Source organism: Canis lupus, chromosome 4 (genome assembly GCF_011100685.1).
Source record: "Canis lupus familiaris isolate Mischka breed German Shepherd chromosome 4, alternate assembly UU_Cfam_GSD_1.0, whole genome shotgun sequence".
In the NCBI taxonomy this organism is placed as follows: Eukaryota; Metazoa; Chordata; class Mammalia; order Carnivora; family Canidae; genus Canis; species Canis lupus.
This window is the reverse complement of record NC_049225.1, coordinates 41,895,681-41,916,789: the sequence shown is the minus strand read 5'-3', so window position 1 is coordinate 41,916,789 and position 21,109 is coordinate 41,895,681. Positions and strand designations below refer to the sequence as shown.

Genomic DNA, 21,109 nt, shown 5'->3' with positions numbered 1-21,109 from the left:
AATCAGAAAGGCAATTTAAGGTAACAGATAAACACTGTGAATGCAGTAATGCAAGATGATTAATAGAGTGATGGGAGGAAGACTCTACATTAGGAGAACATGGGAGGCCTTGCTGAACTGGTAATATTTGATCAGAGACTTGATTGATATAAAACAATCTTGAAACTATGGTCTGAGGGCCTGTTTTATAAATAAAGTTTTATTTGAAAACAACCACCCCCATTCATTTACTTATTGCCTATGGCTGCTTTGGGGCAACAATGACAGCGTTGAGTAATTGGCCCATATGCCTAAAATATTTGTTATCTGATCTTTTAAGAAACAGCTTGACATCCCTGACATAAAATAACTGCACCACTGTTGCTTGAGCTGAGATCACCTCTGACTGCAGTACTTATAAAGCTGCTATATTACTTTCCTACCCTTATCTTAATGAACTTTTAGCAGCATTCAATGTAATCAACCACTTTATCCTTGAAACAGTTCCTTCTCTTAGGTTCTCTGACACCATGCTCTCTTGATTTTTTTTTTCGAAGCTCTCTGACAATTTCTTCTCAGCTTTGTATAGTAATTATCCTAAATCTGACCTATTTTAAATGTTGGAGTTTTTCAGTGCTAGGCTTAGGTCTGTCATGTCTCTCTTCTCTGATTTCTCTCTAGTCTCATAAACTCCTGTGTCTTCAGTTACCATCTATTTACTGATGAGTTCAAATATGTATCTCTAGCTAGGCCTGTCTTCTGAACTTTTTTTTTTTTAAGATATTTATTATTTATTTAATAAGAGAGTGGTGGTGGAACTGAAGGAGGAGAGGCAGAGAGAGTCCCAAGCAGACTCCACACTCAGTGGGGCTCGATCTTAAAACCCTGAGATCATGACCAAGCCAAAACCAAAAGTCAGGCACTCAATTGACTACACCACCCAGGCACCTCTTGAACTTTTGGTGTATGTATCCAGTTGTTTATTTGACATCTACTTGTCACTGTAAATTCAAGAGTCTCTAAAAAGAACTCATTTACATCCCTTGTAAAAGTTGCTTTAGATTTCTGTATTCAATAAAAGCATCTGATGCCCATGTCAGTAACCTAGAATGTACTGTTTTTAGCCACTAAGACGTTTCAATTCTCCTTTGAAAATATTTGGTTTTGTATCATTTTATCTGTATTGGTATGTTCCTGGTCCAGGCCACCTCTCTGTGACCTATGTGACAGCTTCCTGCTAGTTTACCCATATCCATTCTTGCATCTTTCCAAGTGGTTCATAATATGCCATAGCCAAAGATTAAAATGAAAATCAGTAGATTCTCATTGTTTTTAGGATTAGGACCAAAATCTTATTTACTTGGCTTATAGAATCTGCTGAAGAAGCTGTTTTCTATCCTCCTTTCCAGCCTTATCCTGTACTATTTTCCCTTTTTTCTCTTTTCTGTAGGTACTCTGGCATTTTTTAAATTCCTCAGTTCTCCAAATACTTTCCCGTGGCCTTTGCATGTACTGTTTCTTCTACATGGGATGATCTTTGTCTTCTTTTTGCCTAGCTACATGTTTTCTGTGGTCAGCCTTCTCTCACCCTGCCTTCCCATCTTAGGGCCTCTAGTTATATGAAGTCATATCACTTGGTCTTTAGTTTCAAAGCACTTATCACCTTGTGATTACTTGTAGCTATAATTAATGGAATTATTTGTCTGTCCTCACAAAAATATAAAACTCTATAAGGGAAGGAATTGTGTCTGTCTTGTTCACCATTGTATCCCCAGCACCTGGCATATTTTCTGATGGTAAATATTTGTGAAATGAAATAATAAATGAGTATATTATATGTTTTAATTATCACAAAAAACCTGTAATTTATAATTTCTCTTTGGTAGGCTTTTAAATCCCTTGGGAGAAAAATTCAGTAAAGTATAATGATAATAGCTGCCATTTACTTAGCAATTTCTGCGTGCTTGCTTATTACTGTGCCACATGCACAATCTGAGTTTGACTTTCACAACAGCCCTACAGTATACTTAACCTTACCTCCATGGTTTTGTGGGAAAACTGAGGCTCAGAGAGGTTATTTCACTTGCTTAGTGTTGCACAGTTAGTAAGTGGGAGAGCCATGATTCAAACCCAATTGGTCTTCCTTCAGAGGCTTGTACACTCTTACTCTTTGAGTTCCAGCCTCTTGCTGGAAAACTGCCATTTCTAACCTTACTTTCATCTAATTTTCCTCTTTTACTTTCTATTTAAGTGAAGGAATTAAAGTTAGTATCTATACATACTAGCTCATATATTCACTAATAGTTAATATTCACGTAATGATTGTGGAAATACTTGTTAAACAGCTGTAAAATACTAGAGAAACACTGAAATTTAGTAATTTGGCTTTGATCTTTGAAGATATGCTCTAGAATAGCTAGGCAAAAATTGTACCCAGGTTCCAAATGAACTTACTTCATTTGGCATTCAATTTTTTTCTTAGTTGTCATTAACAATTTTGATACTAAATTGGAAACTAATCACAAATTCAGGTTAAATAATGTAATGTTTCACATTTTCTCTACCTTTGAACATGTAGTAAAACTTGAATGGATCTTAAATAGTCCATTTTTTAAATTAATTTATCATGTAAGGCAAGTACTGCTTTGAGAAAGCACAGGTTAGCTTTATTCTATTATTACTGCATGGTTTAGGAGTCTTAAAGATTCAGCTATTTCTATGATAAATTGGTATCATGAAGAATTCATTCTTGAGTTTTCTTTCAGCATTGGCAAACTCATTTTAACTAAACATGGAGTATCTTAATTGATCTATAATGCTCATGAAGTATAAATAGAATACCCATGATATTCTGGTAAAGCTAAATACTAATTCTTCTATTTTTGTGCTTTGTAGAGAGTATTTTGGCTCTTTTCTGGAATTTCCTGTATTTTACAACTTCCCCCTCCTTAAAAAAACCCTTCATCTACTTATATATGCAAAATGAGTCCATAAAGCATTTGAACTAACCTAGCATCATATTATAATTAAGAATAATAATACTGTTGTCAAGTCTTGTTTTATAATAATTTCCTTTCATACTTCAGTTTAAGTACTAAATTTTATAAGCTTTTATAGTGATATTCAGCACAGATATCAAGTTTATTATTTGCTTCTTGAACTATATAAAGAACATAGACTACTGGACCTAGTAGTTTCTGGGTATTTTATAGAATGGGGGGTGAGAACTAGAATTGAGGAAAGAATTTTGATTTCATATAATTTTGTCAGCTATTAATTAGTTGGTCTACTAGATTTTTATAATAGTTATTGAACTTTTGCAACCAGTCTTATTTCTAGTTCTTTATTAAGGTATTACTTATAAATTAATTTCTGTATCATCTTCATATCATCTCTTTCATGTGAAATGGAGATTTGGCCTACCCATTTTTTTTAAATAAAGATTAAGTGATACCTATACATACAGAACATTGAAATTCCAGACTTGGCCATGAAGGAGAACAGTTAATTTTAGAATTGATGAAGCAATGAAAAAAAAAGCCAAATAAAAATAAGAAATTAATTGTATTTAGGAGGGCAAAATGGACATTGTAAAATCCTGGAGTTTACTAATTCTCTAAAATAAAATGTGCATATCTGTAAAAAACACTGATGAGATGTTTTTGAATACAGATTCTAAAATTAAAGGAAGAAAATCATCAATATTGTAGGAAAAAAACACAGTATTTTTAAAATTCTTGTTTGAAAACTTCAGTAAGGATATTTTATACCTATGGAAAACCTGACTAGAACATGTTAGAGACATATCAAATACTGGAATTTCCAAATGCCAGATAATTTGAACCCTGGAAAAATATATTCTTTTAAATCACCATTACAGTAGCTTCCATATCTGAAAATAATTTAATCATTTGAATTGACACTGGATTGTTGACATCTTCCATATTCAAACTTAAGCATTTTTAAAAATGTTTTAGGACTAATTACTTTGCCCATGAAAGCAAACTTTTCATTATCAATTTTCCCAAAATGAAATTTTAAGGAGCCATTGAAAATAATCAGTTATAATTAGCATCTTTATTATTGTAATCTCCATTCCAGAGTGATTTAGACTTTTGATACCTTTGTCTCTCCCAACTTTTGCAGAGACTTTCTTTGCCTGTGTACAGAAAAGAGGTAGCTAATGGAGAATATGCATACCTGACTTTTTTCTTCTCCTAAGAAAGGAGAATTCATCCACTGCCACTGTACTTTTTCTTTTCTTTTTTGTCTTGCACAGAAGACTGACATCTTCCTGTGAAGGGCTTGTGGCAAACCTATCCAACTCGGGTTTCTTCCTCCTTGAGAACGATCTGATCCATCATCATCTGAACCAGGGATCACACTCTAAGGGTCCAGGTGAGGGCAAGTCAGTCTATATGTTAAGCCAATTTCTTTTCTGGTCAGGTAAGTCACACTCAGGCATGATCTCACTCAGCATCAGCCAGCCTTAGTTTTTTAAAGCTTCCTGGTCCCCAGAGAGAAACACAAATCATCTGTCCATTAATTCTCCAACCCACCTAAGCTATTAATGATTAATCATATCTTTAAAAATTCTCTTTGCTATATAATGTAATCATTTTTAGGATACTTACTCATTTTTAATTCCAGAAGTCTTAAAAGGATTTATGTGTATGTGGTGAGAAAGACATATGCTGAAACAAATAGGTTTTCCTAGTTGCAGTTTGAATTTGTAAGATATTAGAGAGACTTAAAATCCATCCATCTAGCACCCTTGTAATTTTGATAGTTTTTGACTGTGTTTGTAGATGTCTTGAAACCAAAGGTAGACTCAGAAAACTAGGGCTAGTAACATTGACATGCGTGGTCACCATGAAGGTCTATTTTGGATTGCCATGGATTCTTTCATTTAATGTCAGAATGATTAAGGGCAGAAACAAGAATCTCCCTGTTCTGTATCTGATGACTTCCATATGCTAGGTATAAGAAGAAATTTATGATTGTTCTTCAGACAAGTGATCTTAGCTAATTGAAGTTTGGCTTTGCACCTTGATGCTATTTTTTAAGTTGGAAGGTGAATTAACTTTGTGGCTGTGAGGCTGTTTTCAAGACAACTTGTTTTTCAAAAGCTTTTTTTTTAATTAGAGGGAAAAAAAAATCTGCCTTGTATTCTGACATTGATAGTCTGACCTTAAAATGCACTTGTGCATTATGTAATTTGTTTTATAGGTGACCTTTATATATAATAATAAATTCATTGTCGATCTTATAAAACATTAATTTGTTTCATCATGATAATGACACTGTATACATTTAATTATGAGGAAAACAAAAGTAATTCTACTCTGATATGCCTTGTCTCTTTTGCCAACACATAGGTAAGAATAAATTGGGCTTTTATTTCTTTCTATTGGTTAATTCTCCAGATGACTTATAAGTTATGAACTGAAGTTAATACATTTCATTGAGTTTGCTATAGTAAAGAGTGACTCCTAGTCACTGGGAAGAAGAGATTATCTTCCTCTAGAATTTTGCCAGACATGAAGCTAGTTATTTTACCCTAATACATTAGCTTTTTGAGATGCATTGTTTTGTGTTTATTACTCAAAAATGTCAGTACTAATTTTGAGTAAGAGAAATATTTTGGATGGGAAAGCAACAAGCATTCATTATTCAGAACTGCCTGATATTTTACCATTGGGACCTAAATAAGTAGTTCTTTACTCGATTCTGTAGCAGTGCAATTAAGTCAGCATGGACTTAGATACAACTTGTTGGGTACAAATCCCATTTTTTATGCCCTTGTGTTTAGCATAACATGTGGAGAAGCAGAAAATATTCATTGGATATTAGAATATTTCTATAGTATCTCTAAAACAGAAGAGGCATTTACTTAACTCTGCTTCAGATTCTAATGGAAAGTTATTTCCCACTAGATCATAACTTTTAATATGATTAGGTTCCTATATGTGCATTGTATGAGTATATGCAGTATATGAGTATCATTGTATGATTAGATTCCTATATGTGCATTGTATGAACATTCTAACCCAATCATATGAATAGATGAAGTAACTTAAATATTTAGAAATATGAATTATATTACTTAACCAGGAATATCATAGATACTGTAAGATTAAATATCAGAATCTGAATTGTGATGAATTCGGTGTCATGTTTCAAAGGCTTAGGAAGCAGCCCAGCTTTCCCATACTGTTCTTGGGCTGGGCCAATCAATTACATTATTGGAGATTGTAACTCTGAAGAAATTAGGAAGCTATGAATGAAATTTGAGAATTGCATTTGATGGGCTTTGGAAGTACTTGTATTTCTAAACAGTATAAGCTTTAAAATAACCCTTTATCCTTCTCATACTCTTACTTTTGTACCTATTATTATTTTTGTGTAGATGTGTATGTAAACTTTAGACATTTCCGTATTTATATCAGTGAAATCAATTGTAACATCAGTTTCAATAAATGAGGGAACTTATAATGTAGAGACTTAAAAGATCAGTTTTTAGTCCTTAAAACATCATAATAGGATCCATTCTTACTATCTGCACAGAGATCTACAGACTTTAAATATATAAATTTAGATTACCTCTAATAATTTCCATTCTACAACAATTAACACATTTCAGCGATGCCTGGTGTGTGTAATAAGGGATACACTGGCTAATTTACTATAAGCAAAACAAGATTAGAAAGGCAAATTTTCTGTGAAAAATAAGTAGCTGATGAATTGTAAAATCAAATATGTGACTTTGGGACTCTTCCCTATATGGATAAAATTGATCTGCCCTTTCTAATATAGAGGCATTGCTGCTGACCCCACTATAAACTTTGAGTTATCTTTTAAGTAAAATATATTAGATTTGAAATAAAGCATGGCTCAGGCCCAGGCATTATAGAGGTTATATGCTGAAATTGCATATATCCTTTCCATAGTCTCCCTTCCCAGTTAGGATTTTTTTTTTAAACAAGCTCTGGCCAGTTTTATTAAAGAAATATTTTGTGTGATTTACTTTTCACCAGTCTGTTCTGGCATGCTTCTAATGATTTCAGAATCACCTGGATCAATGATAGCCGGCGTGTATACTCTGTAGTATTTCCCACATGCTGTGCCCAATTCAATATTATTGCTACTGTAGTGATGGACACCAGTTTTGGCCAACATGGTGTAGTATTATATTTCAAATTTCCTCAAAGCCGGGCAGTTGTTGGCCAGGATGATCAGTTTCGCTTTGCCGTGTCTGATCATTTTTAGGGTCTGCTTGTACCCCAGCACGTACTTTCCACTTTTCATAACAAGTTGGAGCCTAGAGTTGATCAACTCCAGCGACTTTTTCGTCTTCTTTGCGGCCACCATCTTCCTGCCTTAGATGCGGGACGGCCCCAACCAACAGCAGCCACCAAAATGGCCGTGAGTGAGAAAGGCCCAGTTAGGATTTTATTGCATTACGTTAATAAGCTTTAACATTAAAATCGTGGTTTTTTTTTTTTCTTCACATCCATTTTCTGTGCCCACTGTAGGGCAAAAAACAAATACGACCTATGAATGTCATTCTTCTCAGAAGCTCTTTTATAATGCATCCAAGATACCAGAAAGAATCCTTTCATACCTCCTGAATAGTGGCAGTAGGCAATTGTATAGGAATACTCCAACTAGCTTTGCTTTTGGTGATGATGTTTTGCTATTAACTCATAGAAATGCATACCATACCTTCAAGTAATTGGTTAAATTGCCTGACATCTACTAATACCTCAGGTTAATAACTATAGAATATTCCAAAAAGGTGGTGCCTGCTTCATAAAATGAATCTGTGGTTGCTAAAATCTTATTTGGCTTAAAAGAACTAAATTTAGTAGACTCTAAAATTGTGTATTGGTAGAATATGATACTTCAAACAAACAAACAGTGATTTACTTTCAGTTCTGAAAATATTCAGAAGGATTTGTTATCTCTTGCAGACCTTTCTGCAAACTACTAATGGGATGAACACAATATATCACTTTTATAATAGTGAGCTATTAAAGGCAAGCATAAAGCAGTCTGAAGCCCATAAGTGCTGCCAACAGCTCCTGCTTTAATGAATTCCCTTTTAGATGTCCATTAAATGCTCGTGGCAAATGTACTCATAATGGAAATGGCAAATCTAAATGGGTAGATATGAATAATCCATGGAGTTTAAATTCTGTTTATGATCATCTTCACATTTAGTTTTCAAGACAACGCAGTTTAGTTTTCATTACAGTTTGGAATAAAGAGGACAGGGAGTAATTGATTGCTTCAAGCAGATTAAAATCAATGGTTTTCTTTTCAAAGAACCAGTTCAATGCAGTAATTCCAACTTTAAACATTGATTTAGGGTACTCAACACAAAATGTTTTGTGCTGTGTGAACTTTTATATAGAAAGACTAGTATTAATTTTATTTCCCTATATATCTATATAGTGAAATATAGAGGTTGTTAGTAGCATGTACATGACTTAATAGTGATCTATATTAAGTCGTTTTGATATTATTGCAGTCATATAATGAATCAATGAGATTCCCGTCATCACTGTAATACTGTTTGTAACCCATTAGCACAGAGAAATTACAACCCATCATACATCATTACTGTGATTGAGGCTTTATTACCATATTCTCAAATTGCTTGCTTGCTATAAAACTAAATAGACACAAGACAACTATAGGTGGAGTATAGACTATGCATTATTGTGCTACAGTAATGAGGGATTATTGTACCATAATGGGGTGAAACTTACGAGGAAAATAAACTTAGCAGTAATAGAAAACTGGAGACTCTTTTTACATTTGTTTTTATTACCTTGAAGGTCAAATGCATTTGTTATATTCAGGTTATTGTTTATGTATTACATGAATCATAGCCTCTTGATATTTTGTAAAGATTTCTTCCCCCACCCCCAAATACATCTTTTCAAAGTCTGTAGTCTCATGCACTTTGAATGCTCAGGGCTGGATTTGGAATCTGCATTTTGCCACTTGAGGGAATAGACATTATACTATTTCTAAGCCTAACATTTTTGTGGGTAGGTAATACCCTTTAAACTTTAGGCTATTTTTCAGTACTCTATATATTTTATTAACAGTATGAGAATAGGTCAGTAGTCTTCTGGCTCTTCAGATGAAATAATAAATGTATGAATGCAACAATATTCTAAGCAATGAAGAGAGGTAAAATATGGAACAGTTGCCTGGGGCCTGATTGTAAAAGACTTTTGATGTCTCAAAGAGGGAAATGGAAGAAATATATTGCCTCCATATTAAAAAAAAAAATCCCATGACACTAAAACTTGTTAGTTAAATTGTGCATATGTTCATTCTATCCCTGTTGAGTCTTGTTTATGAGTTATAACATTGAGAGCATTATTTAGAACAGTAAAAAGCCCAGTGCACTGACTTTTGAGCTAAGATCATTGCTTGGATTTGAAGCTCTCCTTAGTTCAGTGTGCTTTCTGATCTCAGCCTCATTGTGGCTTAGCACCATGACAATATAAATAGCAAATAACAACATAAAATAAAGAACAGAAGCTGCCATGAGATATATTCACGTTATAATCAAGGGCTTTATAATAGCCCTTCACATATAAATTCTTAGCCAAAGCAGTAATACCAACTGCAAAGTTAGAAATGGCAGCATATTCTCCAAAAGAGGTTAAATAACCCATTGTCAGTTTATAATATCCTTACAAGTCAAAAAGGCTGGGCAGCCCAGGTGGCTCAGCGGTTGGCGCCGCCTTCAGCCCAGGGCATGATCCTGGAGGCCTGGAATCGAGTCTTTCAGGCTCCCTGCATGGAGCCTGCTTCTCCCTCTGCCTGTGTCTCTGTCTCTGTCTCTGTCTCTCTCTGTGTCTCTCATGAATAAATAAATAAAATCTCTAAAAAAAAAAAAAAAAAAAAACCCAAGTCAAAAAGGCATTACTCTTAGGCTTATCATGATATAATTACCACCTTCTTTGTGACTTGTATTTTTTTTCTTTATAATGCATATGATGGCTGCAGTGGTATAAAACCTGAGGACTTGTCATAGTATGTCTTGACTACAGTGATAGGTGCTGCATAAAAGGAGAGTTTGGAATTGGCCAAGAGGACGTAGACCTAAACTAGTCCTCAACCAACTCCCAACTAGTATCTTCTGAAAATGTAAGAAACTGTAAAACGACCTAACAAACTGCATTCCTTGCTTTCCAAAGTACGCAGCCATTCTGAACCACATGAATATTTTTGTGACTTTCTCATAATTCATTTCATCACTTCTTGGGAGTACTTTCCATGTTAAAAAACAAGCAGACAGAACAATGTAAAAGCAAAATGCCAAATAGAGATGGGCAAAGTTTAGAGACCTTAGAAAGATGTATTTTGGAGGTTTAAAATCATCTATGACTCATGTTACATTTAATATAACTTCAAGTAGAATTTGAAGTTGTGTTAAATTTGTAACCTGTCTCAAAATCTTCTGGGAGACAGGGAAGAGCAAGAATAAAGTAAAATATTTTTGTTGTTTTTAATAGTCTAGTTGGTGAGATAGTATAAAAAAATAATTAAAAAATAAGCAATAAGTGCCAAGAAGAAGATAAAATAGAATATAGAGGCCAGGGAGTGGGATTGTTTTATATAAGATATTTATAGAAGGTCTTTCTGATGACATTTTAGCAAAAAATCTGAATAAGGTCTGAAACAAGTCATAATGATATCTGTGGTAATGCCAGGAACAGTGAATACAAGGAGTCTGACACAAGAGCTTGTTTGGTGTATTTGCAAAACAGCAAGGATACTGTAGCTCAGGAAAGTAATTAAGGTGGTGGGGGGGGAGGAAATGAAAAATAATTTCGGGCAGCCCAGGTGGCTCAGTGGTTTAGCGCCGTCTTCGGCCCAGGGTGTGATCCTGGAGACCCAGGATCGAGTCCCACGTCAGGCTCCCTGCATGGAGCCTGCTTCTCCCTCTGCCTGTGTCTCTGCCTCCCTCTCTCTGTGTGTGTCTCTCATGAATAAATAAATAAAATCTTAAAAAAAAAAGAAAAAGAATCTCTTACTAATTTTTAATGTTTATGATGAATTCAACACCATTAAGGATTTTTTTATTTGGTGACTTTTTTGCTAGTGGAGAGATCATTCAAACTCAGATGATCTAGTAACTTTCTTAATTTACTGTTAGTGACCTAGTTTTTAACTATTTAAATATAAAAACTTTTCATATATTCACCCTATCATGTATATCTTTTCATGAGCCTCTAGATTTTTATTTTTGATAAGCAGAAAGTCTCAGAGTGTAAGCCATAGACTTTTCTAGATATTTTTGGAACTTTAAAATTGGGAAATCCTTGTATTTTTACTGGTAATCTAGATAGGTTTGCAATTTATTTCTAGCACTCCGTGAAGACAAACATTTTTTCATTTACTGGCCCTTCCAAAGCAGTCTATAGGTCCACGAAAGTTTGTAAAGTCTTGCTACTTTATTGATTTGAGTTACTGACAAATGGAAATAGATAAAATCTAGAGTTTGGGGGAATCTTGCATTCTGTAAAAAAGGGTCCTTGAGTTGAAGAAAGTTTTGAGAACTAATTGCCTTCCTCTAAGGCAGAAGGTGGGGAACAAAGGAACCAGACATGGGAAAACTGAGGTGAAAAGAAGACCTGAAGAGAAGTCTGAGGTTCCAAGAGAGGGAAGCAGCTAAAAATGTGTAGAAGTTAAGTTTTGACACAGAGAAGAGGAAGCTATTGTAGAAGGAGTTCTTCTGGAGCACCTGGGTGGCTCAGTAGGTTAAGCAGTTAAGTGTCTGCCTTCAGCTCAGATACTGATCCCAGGGTTCTGGGATCAAGCCCCACATTGGTCTTGCTGCTCAGTGGGGAGCCTGCTTCTCCCTCTCCTCTCTCTCCCTCTTCCTGCCACTCCACCTACTTGTGTGTGTTTTCTCTCTCTCTCTCTCTCTAAGAAATAAAAGTCTTAAAAGAAAAAAGGCAGTGTTCTTTCTAGTTGCCTCCTACATTCATTATGTAATACTAGGGAACAGGTTACCCTCAAAGTTAGGAACAAACATTTTATTTCACATAGTTCCTGATGGACAGGAATTTGCATGCAGCTTAGCTGAGTGGCTCTGGCTTAGGGTCTGTCATGAAGTTCTGTCAAGATGTTCAGCTGGTGCTGTAGTCACTGCTAACTTGACTGGGGTTGAAGGATCAGCTTGTAGAATGACTTGGTCATTCATGAAGCTCTCCAAGAGGGCTGCTTGACTGTCTTTCAGGCATGGCAGCTAACTTTCCCAAAGTAAGTGATCCAAGAGAGAGAGCCGGGACTGAGCCACTATACTTTTTTATGACCTACTCTTGGAAGTGACGCACTGTCCCTTCAGCTATATTCTTTGGGTTAGAAGTGAGTCAATAAGTTCAGCCCATACTCAAGGAAGTGGAATTAAGCTCTTCATTTTGGAAAGAGGGGTATCATAGAATGTATGGAAATATTTTATTTTATTTTTTTTTAAAATTTTTTTTTTGGTTTTCTTTTTTAGATTTTATTTATTCATAGAGACACAGAGAGAGAGAGAGGCAGAGACACAGGTAGAGGGAGAAGCAGGCTCCATGCAGAGAGCCTGACGCGGGACTCGATCCAGGGTCTCCAGGATCGCGCCCTGGGCCAAAGGCAGGCGCTAAACCGCTGCGCCACCAGGGCTGCCCATAAAACCATTGTACTTACCCATACCAGCATCAGCCCACCTGATCTGCATGGAGACTGTCACTTGGTACTCTAGAACCTGGTGGTCTAGTCTAGAATTAAGAGGAAATATAGACAGTCCTCCTTAAGTCTTCTTAGCTCTCCCTCTCCCAATCCTAGAATGTGGGTTTTCCTGGATTTTTATTTCCTCAGCTTTATGTCACTATTGAGCAGTAGGATCCCATGGAGTAAGGTCTGGCTGAAAGGAGCCATAGGCCTAAGTAGAAGACTTTACAGCTCACGTGTAGTCTAGTCTACTTTATTATGATCCTAATAGAGATTTATGGCCAAAGCTCTAGTTAAAACAGTGATGATTTCTGGCTATGTATTTTGCATTATCTCCCTATGAAACTCACAATCATGGAGGTGATTAGAGTTTTGAGGTTCAGGAGCCCATCTAACAGCGACCATATTCATGCAGTTACTAAAAACTGTGATGAATTCAAGGGCTTAAAAACACCTAACTGATGGTTTAATGGATGGATAGACAGATGGCAAGATATGTAATAGTGTGACATAGAGCAAATTTAATTATAAAATCTAGATGATGGCTATTCATTGTACTGTTCTTTTAGCTTTTCTCTGTGTTGAAAATTCTCATAATAAAATGTTGGAGGAATAAAACTTTTATTCTTATAATAGTACTCTTAGCTATTGCTCTTCCACTTGAGTGCCTACTTTTAGTGTCAAAGAATTGATAGCTTTTTCTCTTCAACCTGAATGACATATACAGGTTATTGTTAATAGCTGGCATCTTAACAAGCCTAAGAACATTTAGTTCTTTCTATCTATATAATGTGATCCCATTGATAGGGATTCAGTGATTATAACTCTGGCATTCTTCTGTGTATCAAAGGGCCTGAAACATAATATATCATGAAACATATTTGAACCGAATATCCATTATATGATAGCAGCTACCAACTCCTTAGTGGCTGCTGTTGTTCCAGGCACTATACTTCTTTTGTCACCTTAATCCATATAAAGATCCAAAACTGTAGGAAATTACAGATGAGGAAATGATGCTGTAGTACTTTTGCTTCTTACTGAGGTCCTTGTGAAAGTCTCTTTAGTATTGAAAATCAGTATCCTATATGTACTTTTAGATTCTAATATGGGATTATTAAACTCTAGCATACTCTATGAAAAATACCTAAATATTTGTAGTGGACTGTCATGCCACCTGATAATTTCTTGTACCTTGCATGGCTCATCTGTAGTTGGACTGATTGTGTAATTGAAAGACACATGTCACTTGGAGTCAGAAAGCTTTTTTTAGGGCCTAGCCACTTCTTTTAAGAGCTTTGTGACCATATAGGGAATGTGAGTGAAGGATACATAAAAATTGTTTGTAACTATTTTTACAGTTATTCTGTAAGTCTAAAGTAATTTTAGATAAAACATAGAAAATAAATAGCTTTGTCACATCTCTGAGCATTAGTGTATTTTTGAAAATAGATCTATGCTTAATAATAATAAGAAAAGACCATGGAAAGCCTAAAGTATAATAATGTAGATAATATATCTCATAACAACTTTCAGCCCTATTGTAAATATTCAGTAATTTTCATGGATAGTTAAATGCACAATATGTGTTCAATGGCAATATGATCTTGTAATAAAATCCTTAATCTTGGGGCACCTGGCTAACTAGACTTAAATCTTGATTCTCCCACTGGCTGGTGTTGAGCCATTGACTATGTACTGTCATGCCTCAGTTTTTCCTACAATGGTATGAAATAGTGGTAAATATTGAATATCTAAAGGCATTTGAGTTGTCCCCTAAAAGCTGTAAACATTCAGGATTATATTACGTCATAGTAAGCAGTGAGCCATTTCAGTAATTGATATCACCCATTTACTTCTTTTTTATATTATGGTTCCTCAGTTTTTCTGAACCATTGGTGGGCACAGAGCAACATATCTCCCAAAACAAAGGAGGCTAACTACCACTACCGTCTTCACAATCTAATTTGTGATACAATATGAAAGTATATTTTTATTTGTTAAAGGAAGTCCTGTATGTACCAGTTGAAATAATTTTTTGAAATACATCACCCTAGGCACATGCTATACTTAAATATTATTATTGTTTTCAGTGTTAATGAAATATTTGTAGTGAAAGAGATGATTAATTAATGCTGATAAGTTGTTTAGATCAAAGAGGAATTCTCCTGTTGCTAATATCTTGAGGATGATCAGGAACATCATGAATGATTTTACTACCGTAGCATTCACATATGAATCATCTTTGGATTAAAAGGTTCAAACTAATATCCTTTTTACATTGCTTTTCTTAATTATAACTATAAATAAAAAACAAGTAAAATTACAGAGAGCTAAATGTTTTCAAGAATCATTTAATGTTTGTCATAACCCACTCTAGAAGGTGGCATTATCTTTTTGTCAGGGAAACTAAAATCACAGAAAGAAGCCTGCTGTTAAATATGTGCTTTATATGAAGGGAGTGTATATTACAGATATTTGGAGAAAAAGTAACATAAAAGTCTTTTCTGCAGTATTTTAAAAGAGGATATAGTAATTTGCTTAAAATAAATTAATAATAAGAAAGTACTTAATGGGCACAAAAGTAGATGAATATAGGACTTCAGAAAAAGAGATATAGCTGATGTCATTTATTGACTAGTGACTGCTTTCCTGTACTTAAACAATTTGTACCTTGCAAATATCGACCTCTATCAAACAACTGACTACAGTATTTTCATGCAGATGTTCCTATAATTACTTTGTAACAAGTAAATCTTTTTAAGGCAAATATGTTAAAATGAAGTAGTATCCTTTAAATAAAAACCTTAAGATCACTCTTTTCTTGCTTAAAATATTTTATTCTGAAGATTCCAGGAATATACATAGGGTAGGATAGTGGTTTCAGACTGGCTTACAGTCAGTTGTTTTTTAAATGAAATATTGTGCAAAAGCAAATAACTCTGACTGGAATAAATGCAGGAGTTTCAGGGTGCAAGATGTTCCAATGGCTCAGTTCTTATTCTCTCGTTATGGGGCTCTGAAGTGTTTCTGTGGCATCCTAAGCCTCTGAGGAGTGCATTTTGAGAACTGTGGACATATTTAGGAATTTGTAATTCATAGGCCATATGCTGTTCCTTTGGCTGTTGGACGACTCTGCCCTTGTTATCACTGTTAGATCACAGAGGCTATGAGCAGCAACTGTAGTTGTTCAACAGGAATATGTTTATTGAATATGCAAGTTATTTTTAGTCAACATGTTTGTTTAATCAGCACTGATATATAATAATTAGCTATGTGGTCTGGGCCTAGACTCTTTTTATGTATATAATTAGTGAGAGAATTGGGTTAGATCAAATCAGAAGCTCCTTCCAAGCATTTGCTATTCTGTCATTCAACGGTGAGTCTAGAACTCTCCTTTTATGAGATAGAAAACAAGTCTCAGCCATAATCTGTAACTCTGAAGGATTTGAACTCATATTGGCAAGATAAAATTAGTCAACCTAAAACAATTAGAAAACACCTCTTAACAACATATTATTAAATTGTTTTGGACTTTAACAACCAAAATTATAAAGAGACAAGTGTATATAGAAAGGATCTATTTTAAAATCTTTAGATTAAAAAAGTCTCTGAAATTTCTTCTAATTTAGGTAAAGTAGCAAAGTTATACACATTTCCTACTAAGAACTAGAAATCACTCCTGTTGCTCTATTATGATCTTAAATGTGGTCTTTCAAGCAGGTGTAGAAAGGTGTTATTTTTCTTCTCATGCTGTCTATAAATAAATATTAATAATATGACATTTTTATTTTAATGCCTCCTGTGATATCTTATTTTTAGAAATTTAATGAGCCACACTATGGCTCTGGCAGTTCATATAAATTCAGTAGACTTGAAAATTAAGATTAAAGTGACAAACTTTTCCTAATTTTTGTAAGTACAAATTCATATTTTCTTAGGTCCATTTTGTAAATGAATTTTTAATATAACTTTAAGGTCTCATAGATGTATTGTAGCACATTAAAGAAATAGTTTAGTAATTATTTTTATGTTAAAATTTTATCTTACTAGCAAAGTTAATTCATTAAGGCTTATTTTTCCTTTTGTAATAATAAACCAAATCATTATAAAATTTGTAGAGAGTTTTATATTTATTTGATATTTGACTGTAATACCTGAATTGGTTTTGCTTTGCTCACAAAGGTAAAGAGAAATCCAAATTTACTCATAATAAAAGTATTAGAGAAACTGTCAATAAATTTACTGTTATAATTGAATCATATGATTTCTAAATTGTTGATAATATGATCTGCTCGTTAAACAATAGTGTCTGGAGAAAATGATGGATTAATTGACTGATGGCTAAAGTTTCCCTCAAATATAATGGTTTACCCAGTTTGATTTGATTTGTGTAAAATAACTTTCTCTAATAAACAATTTGCTCAGAGGCAATAGAAGAAATGAATGGTTATCAAACCAAACTTAATTAGTCTATCCTAGATTGATATTACTTGGGGAGTCTTCGTTTTAATTGTAGAGGGCTGGATACAAAGAGTTTGGTTCATTATTTTTTCCTGTATAAACACTATTGTGTAACTACCTATGGAATAATAACATGTGAATTCATTTTAATAAATGCTTGTAAAGTGAATTAGCTAATTATGCCAGGCTAAAAATGATTCCTTTAATTATTTTGGATATTTAACTGGTACTTCAATTTTATTATTGTTAGTCTGTAAATGTGATTTGTATTAGCTCTGCCAAACTAATTATAATGTATAACTTAACAAACAATTTGAACAGTTTTGTAATGCTTATAATGTTCTCTCGTGCAAGAGAAAACCTTATGTCTAGTTTGCATGAAGATAAAGGTCTAACATAAATTCAGAGGAAAAGAATGGCAATTTTTGTGTAAATAGAGAATAAAAACTGCTCAATATCCAGTGTGCTGACTGCCATAATTATATGCATGAGAAAAATGAACAGATTTCATTCAGGAGAAGATAAAATTAGTGACTCATTAGTTTATCTTAAGATGGTGTTTAGTTGGCATTTGAAGACAAGGTGTAGTTAAGAGATTTGATTAGTTCTTTTTTTTATGAGCTAGAAACATTTTTTTTTTTTTTTAGAAACGTTTTTCTTTATCCCCTTAGTATAGATAGAAGTACTCTGCCTACATTCTTAAACAGAAAGATTTATATCCATAACTCATTGTGGATGTCAGAAACAATGTTTCTTAATCATTTTCACTTACTAGATTAATTCTAATTGTTTTTGAATCAGAAATGAATGAGAACGAAGACTTTTGTTGTAAAAAATAGAGCATTCTAATTTAGTCTTTCTGGGAAAAAAGCAAAATAACCTTCATGAGAGTATGCAATCTAAAACATTCTTCTTTTAAAAATTAATATACAATAAAATTCACTGCTTAATTTTTGCGGGTTATTCAGTACTATGAGTTTTAACCCAAGTATCAATGCATGTAACCACTACCACAGTCAGGATCCAGAATAGTTCTATTACCAAAAGAAACAAAACAGAACAAAACTTCCCTCCTGCTGCCACACCCTTCCCCAATCCCTCCCTTCTAGCAACCACTGATCTATTCCCAATCACTATAGTTTTGCTTTTTTCCAGAATGTTATATAAATGGAATCATACAGTATTTGACCTTTTGAAATTGGCTTCTTTCACTTAATCTAATGCCATGTTTTTGTAATATCAGTAATTTGTTTCTTGTCTACCCCACCCAAAATTGAATATAGAAATATCAGTATTGGTTTGCCTAGTTAATAGAGTTGATCTTCCCAGAGGGAAACTTAGTTTTTCCTTCAGCATATCCCCATAATAACTAGAACTTGATTTTTGCTCTTACTCACACATAGATTTCTACATTTTTAATGTCTGCATTCTAGTTTTATGGCTGCACCATACTTTATTTGACCTGTATTCAACACAGATACATAGATTTTTTTTAATATTGCATTTAATGCTGCAGTAATTATTCTTGGGCATATCTTTTCTGTACATATATCATCCAATAACTCCTAAGAATTTTAGGGTGAAAAAATAAACACAAAAAACTTGTAAGGATTGCAATTTGCCTTCTAGAATGTTGAACCAATTTGTACACATCCTTATTTTGCCATCATTATCCTTCTTTGTATTCTTTGCAAGTCTAGTAATTGAAAAGCTCTTACTTTTATTTTAAGTTGTATTTAATTAAACATTAGTGCAATTGAACTCAATTTTAAGGTGTCAGTTGTCTCCAATTTGATCGATATATTTTATAGATTTGGATAAAAGTCTTTTGTTAGATACGTGATTGACAGATATTTTCTTTCATTATATAGCTTGTCTTTTCCATTAAAGAGCGAAAGTTTTTAATTGTGATGAAATCTAATGCCAATTTTTTTTAATGGATCATGCTTTTGGTGTCATTCATACTTAATGAGCGGTATATAAGAACTTTTTGCCTAATTCCAGGACACAAAGATAGTTTTTCAAAAGTTGTATAGTTTTGTGTATGCCTTTGATATATCTTTTCTTTTATCCTTTTGCTTTAACCTATCTTTCAAATATATGTATCTTTACATTTACTGTGGGTTTCTACTAGACAACATTTGGTCTTATATTTTTTTTTTTGGTCTTATATTTTTATCCATTCTCACAATCTCTGTCTTTAATAGGTATATTTAAACCATTTAGATTTAATTAATATAGATATTTGGATGTATATCCGCCCTCTTCTTGCTTTCTGTTTGTTCTCTCTTTTCATTTGTTTCTTTACCTGCCTCCTTTTAGATTATTTAAATATTTATAACATTCCATTTTATTTATCTGTTGAGTTTTTTTTTTACCGTATGTCTTCAAATGGTTTTTTTTTCATGATTGCTGTAGGAATTATAATCTACATACTTAATTTAGAACAGTCTATTTAGCATTAATATTTTTCACTTAAAGTGGAACATAGGTCCCTTTATCCTTCACTCTTTATGTTGTAGTTGAATAATGTATTACATCAACTTACATTGAAAACCCCTCAGGAGAAAAAGAAAGAGAAAAGAAAAGAAAACCCCTCAGAGGGCAGCCTGGGTGGCTCAGTGTTTAGTGCCGCCTTTGGCCCAGGGTGTGATCCTGGAATCCTGGGATCAAGTCCCACGTCAGGCTCCCTGCATGGAGCCTGCTTCTCCCTCTGCCTGTGTCTCTGCCTCTCTCTGTGTGTCTCTCATGAATAAATAAATAAAATTTTAAAAAAATAAAAAGAAAACCCCTCAGACAATGTTAGAACTTTTGCTTTGAGCTGGACATATTTTGTAGGAATTAAGAGGAAATTGCCATTCTGTTATACTTACTAGATATCTACTCTTTCTGTTTCTCTTATTTCATTCCTGATATTCCAAGTTTTTCCCTCATATGATTTCCCTCTGTCCAAACACTTCCTTTAGCATTTCTTAAAGAGTTGATCCACTGACAATGAATTCTCATAGTTTTCCATCATCTAGGAATGTCTTTATTTTACCTTTATTCATGAAGGAATTTTTTTCTCTGAATAAATTCTGGGTTGAAAGTTCTGAGTGTTCTTCCAGCACTTTTAAAATGTTGTTTCACTTACATATGACTGCATGGTTTCCACAGTCATTTGAATTCTTATTCCCACTATGTTATGGGCTCTTTTTCTGCAGCTGCTTTTAGGATTTAAAATTTTATTTTTGCCTTAGCTTTTCATCAGTTTCTTAAAATTGTATGGGCATGAATTTCTTCATGTTTATTCTTCATGAATCTGTAGTTCCATGTTTTTTGCCAAATTTAAGAAGATGTCAGTAATTTTTTCTTTTTTCAATGAGGTAAACATCACATGACACACAATTGAATATTTTAAAGTATACCATTCAGTGGCATCTAGTACATTTACAGTGTTGTTCATATACCACCTCTTTGTAGTTCCAAATATTTTTGATCACCTCAGAAAAATATTCCATGTCCATTAATCAGTCATCTTCATTTTGCCCCTCCCATCTCCTGGGGGATAACACTCATATGCTTTCTCTCTGGACTTACCTGTTCTGGTTATTTTATATGAAAAGAATCATGCAATATGTGACTCTTTGTGGCTGGTGTCTTCAACCAAGCATAATGTTTTGTTTTGTTTTTGTACTTTCAAGTTTTTATTTAAATTCCAGCTAATTGGGCAGCCTGGGTGGCTCAGCGGTTTAGCGCCGCCTTCAGCCCAGGGTGTGATCCTGGAGACCAGGGATCGAGTCCCACGTCGGGCTCCCTGCATGGAGCCTGCTTCTTCCTCTGCCTGTGTCTCTGCCTCTATCTCTCTCTGTGTCTCTCGTGAACAAATAAATAAAATCTTAAAAAAAATAAAAAAGAAAAAAGAATTTAAAAAAAGAGTCTG

General features: G+C 34.0%; 1 protein-coding gene and 1 pseudogene across 6 annotated transcripts in view; one reads left to right on the top strand and one right to left on the bottom strand.

The window, feature by feature from the left end:
• RANBP17 (RAN binding protein 17) overlaps nucleotides 1-21,109 on the top strand; it is a 301,098-nt gene that overhangs the window by 107,783 nt on the left and 172,206 nt on the right. The gene's annotated exons all lie outside the window — the stretch shown is intronic.
• On the bottom strand, nucleotides 7,003-7,406 carry LOC100682737 (annotated as a pseudogene).